Source organism: Moschus berezovskii, chromosome 9 (genome assembly GCF_049115385.1).
Source record: "Moschus berezovskii isolate FMDL1 chromosome 9, NW_MosBer_1.0, whole genome shotgun sequence".
Classification (NCBI taxonomy): Eukaryota; Metazoa; Chordata; class Mammalia; order Artiodactyla; family Moschidae; genus Moschus; species Moschus berezovskii.
Window position 1 is genome coordinate 16,646,349 of NC_142468.1, and position 11,571 is coordinate 16,657,919.

The window sequence follows — 11,571 nt, forward strand, 5'->3', positions numbered from 1 at the left end:
TTCATTCAACAAGTGTTTATTGAGCAAGTTAAAGCATCTGCCTCCAATGCAGGAGACCCGGGTTCGATCCCTGGGTCGGGAAGATCCCCTGGAGAAGGAAACGGTAACCCACTCCAGTATTCTTGCCTGGAGAATCCCATGGACGGAGAAGCCTGGTAGGCTACAGTCCACGGGGTCGCAAAGAGTCAGACACGACTGAGCGACGGAATGGAACGGATGTTGCTCCCAGTTCTAAGTACCAAGGATATAGTTAGTATTTTGACTGTTTCTCTGAATGAGATGATGAATCCGTTTGTTTTGCTACATGACAAACCACAAAAAAAAAAAAAAAGGAAAGAAATCTCAGTGGCTTTAAAACAACAGCCATTTAGTCAGCTTTCGAGTGAGAGGATCATCTGGAATATTCCTCCCGGGAGCTGGGGGGTCTCAGCAGGACCTCGTCATGTGCCCTCATATACCCAGTAGGTTGGCTGATCATCAGCTGGTCTAGGACAAACTTGTCCAGGACAGTTCTGCTCCACCTGGCTTCTCATCTCTCAACAGGCTCTCCCAGGCTTGTTAACACAGCCGTTCAGATTCCAAGAGGAAGGCTGGAAGCATTCAAACCTCCCGGGGCCCAAATTTCCCACCACGGTCCTTCTGCCACATTCCATTGGACAAAAACAGTTACAAGGCCAGGTCAGATGCTCTGGGCTGAGAAAGAGACTTCATCTTTTCATGGGAGGAGTTTAAAGCATTGTGGCCATGTAAGTAAGTGGTCTCCCACAGGTGAGGTTTTAGAGCAGGAGTGATGGGCTCTAATTTAGGGTTTAGGGTTTTTCTTAATTCATTTACTTAGTTTTGGCTGCATTGGGTCTTTGTTGGGGTGCACAGGCTTCCTCTAGTTGTAGCCCATGGGCTGCAGAGTGCAGGCTCAGTAGTTGTGGCACACAGGATTAGTTGTGGGATCTTCCCAGACCAGGGGTTGAACCCATGACCCCTGCATTAGCAGATGGATTCTTAACCACCGAACCACCAGGGAAGTCCCTAATTTGGGTTTTAACAGGATTTCTCTGGAAGCAGTTGAGATTTAGTGTAGAGGAACAAACGGAAGTAGGGAGGCCAGGTAGGATTCCAGCGTTGGATTATTGCAAGAATCCAAATATTGGTGACAGTGACCAGCGAAGAAGTGATGCAGGTGGTGAGAGGTGGGCCATGTAATAACCGAGGACTATGTCTCTCTTATTTACAGTTATATACCCAGGGTGTCGCTGGGTCGCTCAGTCTTGCCCAACTCTTTCGTGACCCCGTGGACTGTAGCCCACCAGGCTCCTCTGTCCGTGGGATTTCCCAGCAAGAATACAGGAGTGGGTTGCCATTTCCTTCTCCAGGGGATCTTCCCGACTCAGGGATTGTACCCGCGTCTCCTGCATTGGCAGATGGATTCTTTACCACTGCGCCAACTGGGAAGCCCATACCCGGGGTGTAGTAGGTGCCTAAGAAATAGCTGTCAATGAAATTAATGTCTGAATAAGTTCCCAGAGAACTTTGCCTGTAACTTACGGCTCTTATCACGCCCACCTTGTCCTGTATCTTTCCTCACCTTGGTGCACTGAAAGCTCTGTAAGGATAGAAGCGGCCATGTTTGTGTCCCATTCAGTTTAATTTAACACTGATTAATGCCTATCATGGGCTTCCCTGGTGGCTCAGATGGTAAAGCGTCCATCTACAATGCGGGAGACCCGGGTTCGAGCCCTGGGTTGGGAAGATCCCCTGGAGAAGGAGATGGCAATCGACTCCAGTACTATTGCCTGGAAAATCCCATGGACAGAGGAGCTTGATAGGCTACAGTCTATGGGGTCGCAAAGAGTCGGACACAACTGAGAGACTCCACTCTGACTCACTCACTCAATGCCTATTATGGTACTTCCCTGGTGACTCAGATGGTGAAGAATCCACCTGCAATGCAGTAGACCAGGGTTCTATCCCTGCGTTTAGAAGATCCCCTGGAGGAACCCACTCCAGTATTCTTGCATGCAGAACCCCCATTGATAGAGCAGCCTGGTGGACTACAGTCCATGGGGTTGCAGAGTCACACATGACTAAGTGACTAAGCACACGCACCATGCCTATTATATAACAGAAATTGTAAGTCTGAGTAAGGCAGAGACCCTCACCCACATAGTAAGAAGGGAAAGAAGTCCAGTAACCAAAAAGGCTATCAGAAGTGTAATAGTGATGTAATAAGTGAAGTTCTTAACTCTTTGAACTTTCCATTCAACAGTAAATACTTGCCATATGAATGACTGCTTTATTCTGCGGTTCCAAATCAATACAGTGCTTTAATATTCAACAGAGACTAATGAGGACAGAAATGAAAAATTAGCTCTCAAGTAGAAAGATGGTCTCCTTCAATAGTAATGATTACAAATTATTTTTAAATATTTAAGATGAAAGAATAATAAACACTTGATATCCACCATTAAGCTTAATAATAAATAAGATGAATAGAACTGAAGGCCCCTATAAATCCTTCCCTGATCCTGTTCCCTCTCCACCCAGGCTAACGGTCATCCAGAATGTTGTTCTTATCATTCTTACATGTTTCTCTTTATTTGAACCATATCTGTTCAGTTCATCTGTATGTATACCTAAGTAATACAGAGTGCTGCCATGCTTACATTGTCAACATTTTTACATTTAATTTCTGGTTTTTATTACACAGTATCTGAATGGTCATGGCAAGACTTGAAATACTGTCATTCCTACTGAGGTTTTTCTGGTGAACACTACAAAGCCACAAGTGACTGATGTAAAACAGCTCAGTCAACATCAGCCCATGAGCCTAAGGATAATGCTAAAAGGTAGCTTCCCTGCTAGCTCAGTGGTAAAGAATCTGCTTGCAACTCAGGAGACGCGAGTTCAATCCCTGGGTCGGGATGATCTGCTGAAGAAGGAAATGGCAACCCACTCCAGTATTTTGCCTGAGAAATCCTATGGACAGAGAGGCCTGGCAGTCTACAGTCCATGGGGTCACAAAAGAGTTGGACATGACTTAGTGACTGAACAACAAAGCATTTGCAAGACACTTAAATCCCTTATGCTGACAACTAACATCTGTCAGAACATTTGTTTGTTCTTTCATGGTCCTGGTACAAATTAGAAAACAGTGCCACCTCTTGGTAGGCAATCCCAGGCCAAAAGGCATGGACTGGTGAACCCCTATTTGACTTTTACGGTCAGGGCTCTTGAGCAGTAAACAGTCCAGTACCCTTGCTGTGTCTCAATTCCTATGTGTCAGGCACATAAAATGACTCATTTAATCCTCACAACAGACACAGAAGCTAAGTAGAGTTGACTTTTGAACAACTCAAGGGTTAGGGGTGCTGACCCCTGCATAGTCAAAAATCCACATGTAACTTCTGACTCTCCCGAATCTTTGACTTAATAGCCTACTGTTGACTGGAAAACTTACTGATAACCTAAACAGGTGATTAATAGATATTTTGTGTGTAATATGTGTTATATACTGTATTCTTATAATAAAGTAAGCTAGAAGAAAGAAAATGTTATTAAGAAAATCATAAGGAAGAGAAAATTCATTTACAGGACTATATTTTCTTTATCAATACTGTAAGCTTACATCATCTGTTTATAAGATGAATCATCTGTCAGTACCTACCTCAATATTGCTTTATGTGATACAAAGATGTTATACATGTAACTAACACTAGATATCAAAAATGGAAAGACCATGTGAAAAAGAAATTTGTATTTATTACAAGTATAATGATTCATGCACAGATAACGAACAAACAAGCAATATGACTGTTTTATGATAACCTAGCTTATGGCAACCCACTCCAGTGTTCTTGCCTGGAGAATCCCAGGGACGGGGGAGCCTGGTGGGCTGCCGTCTATGGGGTCGCACAGAGTCGGACGACTGAAGCAACTTAGCAGCATCAGCAGCAGCAGCTTATACTCTAGGAGAAGGCAATGTCAAGCCACTCCAGTACTCTTGCCTAGAAAATCCCATGGATGGAGGAGCCTGGTAGGCTGCAGTCCCTGGGGTCGCTAAGGGTCGGACATGACTGAGCGACTTCTCTTTCACTTTTCACTTTCACACATTGGAGAAGGAAATGGCAGCCCACTCCGGTGTTCTTGCCTGGAGAATCCCAGGGACAGGGGAGCCTGGTGGGCTTCCGTCTATGGGGTCACACAGAGTCGGACACGACTGAAGTGACTTAGCAGCAGCAGCAGCTTATACTCTAATGAGTGAGTGAATTCTTACAAAATTTTTAAGGTATACTGTATTACAGTTATATTTACAATGCAGTATAAGAAACATTGTTACTTTTTAAAACCTATGTTGATAAGCTGATTGGCCATTTCTCCAGTTACTTCAGAGAGGGAGGCATACTATAAGTAGTGTAATTTTTGAAAGCAAATAACTTCTGAGTAGTGGGATCACAGAAGTGGGGGAGGGGTGGTGCTGAGGGAGGGGACGGGAGAAGTGGGGAGAGAGGCAACTCTCAGAATTTAGGGCAGCAGCCATTTGCCAATATGCATTTATTTCAGTGTTTAAATAATTAGAAACATAACGCATGTACCTATCGGATCAGCCTTGTTTAAAATTAGCAGGACATGTTGTAAGCAAATGGGCTTCTTACGGTAATTGAAAATAGATATTTTTTAAGTGCCATAAGCTTACTATTTCTGTTTTCTTGACTATGCCAAAGCCTTTGACTGTGTGGATCACAATAAACTGTAGAAAATTCTGAAAGAGATGGGAATACCAGACCACCTGACCTGCCTCTTGAGAAACCTGTATGCAGGTCAGGAAGCAACAGTTAGAACTGGACATGGAAAAACAGACTGGTTCCAAATAGGAAAAGGAGTACGTCAAGGCTGTATATTGTCACCCTGCTTATTTAACTTCTATGCAGAGTACATCATGAGGAACACTAGGCTAGAATAAGCACAAGCTGGAATCAAGATTGCCGGGAGAAATATCAATAACCTCAGATACGCAGGTGACACCACCCTTATGGCAGAAAGCGAAGAGGAACTAAAAAGCCTCTTGATGAAAGTGAAAGACGAGTGAAAAAGTTGGCTTAAAGCTCAACATTCAGAAAACAAAGATCATGTCATCTGGTCCCATCACTTCATGGGAAACAGATGGAGAAACAGTGGAAACAGTGTCAGACTTTATTTTTGGGGGGCTCTAAACTCACTGCAGATGCTGATTGCAGCCATGAAATTAAAAGATGCTTACTCCTTGGAAGGAAAGTTATGACCAACCTAGATAGTATATTAAAAAGCAGAGACATTTGCCAACAAAGGGCCGTCAAGGCTATGGTTTTTCCCGTGGTCATGTATGGATGTGAGAGTTGGACTGTTAAGAAAGCTGAGCACTGAAGAATTGATGCTTTTGAACTGTGGTGTTGGAGAAGACTCTTGAGAGTCCCTTGGACTGCAAGGAGATCCAACCAGTCCATTCTAAAGGAGATCAGTCCTGGGTGTTCCTTGGAAGGATTGATGCTGAAGCTGAAACTCCAATACTTTGACCACCTCATGGGAAGAGTTGACTCACTGGAAAAGACTCTGATGCTGGGAGGGATTGGGGGCGGGAGGAGAAGGGGATGACAGAGAATGAGATGTCTGGATGGCATCACTGACTCTATGGGCATGAGTTTGAGTGAACTCCGGGAGTTGGTGATGGACAGGGAGGCCTGGCGTGCTGTGATTCATGGGGTCGCAAAGAGTCGGATACGACCGAGCGACTGAACTGAACTGAACTGAAGCTTGCTATATTCACGCCAGTCTAGTTCTCCTATTCCTTTGCTGTTTCCAGTGCCAGCACAAATATAGACTTCAGTCCAACTCCTACTGAATCAGTTCATTTCCAAGACCCTTGTTTTACGAAAGCTGAGATGCTCTGACCAAATTGTTGAGAAAATGGGTTGAAACTGTGGAACCTAGCAGAGCAGAAACTTCCTGAGTGTTGGTGGTGTGCCCCCAGGGGTTGGGGGTGGGAGTCGGGGGCTGACAAAAGAACTAGGTACTTTTCCTTCAGGATAGTCATTTCAGAAATCAAGCTTCCCTACCTGGGAGGAGGTTCAAAATCTCCCAAAGTCGAAAAAAAGGAAGGAAATACTTGCTTGGGACCCCCCTCGGTTATTCTGATATAACTGGTCTGAGCTCGGGTATTTTTTAAAAAGCTCCCCAGGTGGTTCTAACACAAAGCCCATTGGATGGAGGGGAAATTGTGGAGCCCATTTCTCCAGGAGGGGTTCCATCATGGCCTCAGAGTCCAGTTAAGCTTCTCTGCCCAGTTCTTTCATCTCTATTCATCCTCTCTCCCCTGTCCTGGACACAAAGGCCTCCACGCCCTGGGGTTAACCGGCTCCAAATCCACTTTCCTCACCTGATTTGAGCTGACACAGGGCCTGTGTGTGTGAGCCCCAGGGTCCAGTCCACCGAAGCAGGTTAGGCAGAAGGTTTGGGGAGTGGGCATCGTTGGCCCTGGAGGGAGTTAGAGTCAGGGATGGTTAGGAGAGCTCCCCTCTCCTCACGAAAGCTCAAGGGCCATCAGTGAGTACCTGGGACCACTGGCTGCACTTTCAGTCCCCTGTGCCTTTTCCTCTGAGAGGAGTTTCACGTTCCTAGAGCTCTCTGCCTCACATTCCCTGATAGCCCCCTGTCTAGTTAGTAAAGACGAAACCCAGGAAGAGGAGAGAAGAATCTTCTGCGAGTGCAGGCAAATGTGCCCCAGGTCCCCAAGGGCTCCTCACTGGTGGCGCTTAGGCAGGAGGCCTTCTTGTCAGCTGCTGCCCACCCTTGCAGGCCACCCCCACCCAGGTCAGAATTCCTGGGTTATCACCCCTCCCATCTAGACCATGAACACACTGACACCAAAAACCTACTCTTTTTTCCGAGCTCTCTCTGAGCACCTTGCTGGATGTACCACCTTTGAAATCTTAAGAGCTAACTGTTGCTTGTTAGCTATTTGAGTAAAAATAATAAAAATCCCCTAGCTGCCTTATTAAAAAAAATTTTTTTTTTTGGTGGTAAAGCACAAAGCACAGTATGGTACATCTTCAGTGCTTACAAGATGGCTAAAGGGGATTTTTCTCAAAGTTTCCCAAACAAGCAGGGAAAATATTTACCTGAAGGCAGAGCACTCCAGCAGAGGGGCCAGAGTGGGTGGCCAGGTGATGGTAGGGAAATTCCCCTTAAAGGCATGGGCAAGGTCTGTAGTCCAACCCTCTTCTTATCTGGGCTTTAAGCTTTAAGCCAAGATAGGCTTTGTAGGAAGCTTCTTAGGAGGCAGTGGCCGCCCTGAATGTGTCAGCCCTAAAGGGTTAAATCAGATTTCTTAACTCTCACATTCTGACATTTGGACAGATTAATCCTTTCTGTGGGGGGCTATTGTAGGCTGTTTAGCTATATCTCTGATCCCTATGTATTAGATGCCAGTAAAATTCCCCAGTTATGAAAACTGAAAATGTTTCCAGATCTTGCTTCAGTTCAGTTCAGTTCAGTTCAGTCGCTCAGTCGTGTCCGACTCTTTGCGACCCCATGAACCACAGCATGCCAGGCCTCCCTGTCCATCACCAACTCCCTAACCCATGTCCATTGTGTCGGTGATGCCATCCAACCATCTCATCCTCTGTCGCCCCCTTCTCCTCCTGCCCTCAATCTTTCCCAGCGTCAGGGTCTTTTCAAATGAGTCAGCTCTCCACATCAGGTGGCCAAAGTATTGGAGTTTCAGCTTCAACATCAGTCCTTCCAATGAACACCCAGGACTGATCTCCTTTAGAATGGACTGGTTGGATCTCCTTGCAGTCCAAGGGACTCTCAAGAGTCTTCTCCAGCACCACAGTTCAAAAGCATCAATTCTTCAGCGATCAGCTTTCTTCACAGTCCAACTCTCACATCCATACATGACTACTGGAAACACCATAGTCTTGACTAGACAGACCTTTGTTGGCAAAGTAATGTCTCTGCTTTTTAATATGCTGTCTCAGTTGGTCATAACTTTCCTTCCAAGGAGCAAGCGTCTTTTAATTTCATGGCTGCAATCACCATCTGCAGTGATTTTGGAGCCCAGAAAAATAAAGTCAGCCACTGTTTCTCCATCTGTTTCCCATGAAGTGATGGGACCAGATGCCATGATCTTAGTTTCCTGAATGTTGAGCTTCACTCCAACTTTTTCACTCTCCTCTTTCACTTTCATCAAGAGGCTCTTTAGTTCTTCACTTTCTGCCATAAGGGTGGTGTCACCTGCATATCCGAGGTTATTGATATTTCTCCCGGCAATCTTGATTCCAGCTTGTGCTTCTTCCAGCCCAGTGTTTCTCATGATGAGTTGGTGATGGACAGGGAGGCCTGGCGTGCTGTGATTCATGGGGTCGCAGAGTCGGACATGACTGAGCGACTGAACTGAACTGAACTCTGCATGTAAGTTAAATAAGCAGAGTGACAATATACAGCCTTGACGTACTCCTTTTCCTATTTGGAACCAGTCTGTTGTCCCATGTCCAGTTCTATCTGTTGCTTCCTGACCAGCATACAGGTCCTGCCTCTCAAGAGGCAGGTCAGGTGGTTCAGTATTCTCATATCTTTCAGAATTTTCCACAGTTTATTGTGATCCACACAGTCAAAGGTTTTGGCATAGTCAATGAAGCAGAAATAGAAGTTTTTTTGGAACTCTCTTGCTTTTTCGACAGTCCAGCAGATGTTAGCAATTTGACCTCTGGTTTGTCTGCCTTTTCTAAAACCAGCTTGAACATCTGGAAGTTCACGGTTCACATATTGCTGAAGCCTGGCTTGGAGAATTTTGAGCATGACTTTACTAGTGTGTGAGGTGAGTCCAGTTGTGTGGTAGTTTGAGCATTCTTTGGCATAGCCTTTCTTTGGGTCTGGATTGAAAACTGACCTTTTCCAGTCCTGTGGCTACTGCTGAGTTTTCCAAATTTGCTGGCAGATCTTACTAAGCAGATGTAAACTATTATATGTTCAGTCACCCGGTCATGTCTGACTCTGCAACCCCACGGACTGCAGCATGCTAGGCCTCCCTGTCCCTCACCATCTCCTGAAGTTTGCCCAGGTTCATGTCCATTGCATCAGTGATTCCACCCAGCCATCTCATCCTTGACACCTTCTTCTGCTTCTGCCCTCTATCCTTCCCAGCATCAGGGACTTTTCCAATGAGTCAGCTGTTTGCATCAAGTGACCAAAATACTGGAACTTCAGCATCAGTCATTCCAATGAGTATTCAGGGTTGATTTCCCTTAAGACTGACTTGTTTGATCTCCTTGCTATCCAAGGGACTCTCCAGTACAGTTTGAAGGCATCAATTTTTTGGCACTCTGCCTTCTTTATGGTCCAGCTCTCACAACTGTATGTGACCACTGGGAAGACCATAGCCTTGACTATATGGACCTTTGTTGGTAGAGTAATGTCTTTGCTTTTCAACACACTGTCTAGGTTTGTTACAACTTGCCTGCCGAGAAGCAGTCATCTTCTGATTTCACTGCAGTCATCATCTGCAGTGATCTGAGAGCCCAAGAAGAAGAAATCTGTCACTACTTCCACCTTTTCGCCTTTTATTTGTCATGAAGTAATGGGACTGGATGCCATGATCTTAGTTTTTTTAATATTTAGTTTTAAGCTGGCTCTTTCACCCTTCTCCTTCACCCTCATCAAGAGACTCTTTAGTTCCTCTTCACTTTCTGCCATTAGAGTGGTATCATTTGCATATCTGGGGCTTCCCTTGTGGCTCAGCTAGTAAAGAATCCACCTACAATTCAGGGGACCTGGGTTCAATCCCTGGGTTGGGAAGATCCCCTGGAGAAGGGAAAGGCTACCCACTCCAGTAATTCTGGCCTAGAGAATTCCATGGACTATATACAGTTCATGGGATCAAAAAGAGTCAGGCACGACTGAGCAACTTTCACTTCACTTCACATCCGCATATCTGAGATTGTTGATGTTTCGCCTGCCTATCTTGATTCCAACTTGTAATTCATCCAGTCCTGCATTTCTCATGATGTGCTCAGTGTATAGGTTAGATAAACAGGGTGACACCAGACAGCCCTGTCATACTCCTTTCTCAGTCCTGAAGCAATCAGTTGTTACATACTGTTCTAACTGTTCTTATTCTAACTGTGGCTTGTTGACCAGCCTACAGGTTTCTCAGGGGACAGGTAAGATAGTCTGGTATTCCCATCTCTTAAAGAGTTTTCCACAGTTTGTCATGATCTACACGGTCAAAGGCTTTAGCATAGTCGATGAAACAGAGATAGATGTTTTTCTGGAATTCCCTTGCCTTCTCTATGATCCAGCGAATGTTGGCAATTTGATCTCTGGTTCCTCTGCCCTTTCTAAACCCAGCTTGGATGTCTGGAAGTTCTTGGTTTGCATAATACTGAAACCTATCATACAAGATTTTAAGCATGACCTTACTAGCATGGGAGATGAATGCAATTGCCCAATGGTTAGAATATTCTTTAGTACTACCCTTCTAGGGAATTGGGATGAGGATTGACCTTTTCTAGTCCTGTGGCCACTGCTGGGGTCTTCCATACTTGCTGACCTATTGAGTGCAATACTTTGATAGCATCATCCGTTAGGGTTTTGAATAGCTCTAGTGGAATTCCATTGCATCCTCTAGCTTTATTAACAGCATATACAAAATGGATATATAACAAGATCCTACTGAATAGTACAGGGAACTATATTCAATTTTCTGTGAAAACCACAACAGAAAAGAATATGAAAAAGTATGTACATAAATGCATAACTGAATCACTTTGCTATACAGCAGAAATTAACACATTGTAAGTCAACTATACTTCAATAAAATAAAATTTTAAAACAATGTTTTTTGGCCTTGCTAATTAACTTATGGGATTTTAGTTCCCCAACAGGGATTAAACCTGAGCGTGAGAGTTCAAAATCCTAATCTTTGGACTGCCAGGTAATTCCCTCAATAAAATAAAATGTTTAAAAAGGTTTCCAGACCTTGCCAGATGTCCCCTGGGAGGAGGAGCAAAATCACCCCAGGTAAGAACCACTGGATTAAAGACCATGCACCTTAAGGTAGCAATGATTCCCCCCATCAGTCTGGACCTGAAGACCTCTTTACAAGCCCTTCAAAGTTCAGGAAAACTCTAGACAGATCTGCTCTGTTCCATGCAGCTTCTCAGTCCCCAGGTTTTGGACCTCCTTCAGCCAGTGGGTATAGCTATACTGATTTCAGAGCCTCGGGCAGCTGAGTATCAGAGCTTCTCCAGGCAGGCTCCCCTCTTTCCTGCCCCTTGCAGACCAGCGAAAAAGGAGCATGGCCTCTCAAAGGTCAAGAGAGAGGCCACTCCATTTTTTAGTTGGTGGCTAGCTTTAAAAATGCAGCTATATCAGGATAAGGTAACAAAAGTGGTGCTTTTTTTTTTTTTTTTAATATTTGTTTGGCTGCAAAATCTTTCATTGTGACCCACGGACTCTCCAGTTGCAGCATGTAGACTCTGGAGTGCACAAGCTTAGTTGCTCTGTGGCATGTGGGATCTTAGTTCCCTGAAAGAAAGAAAG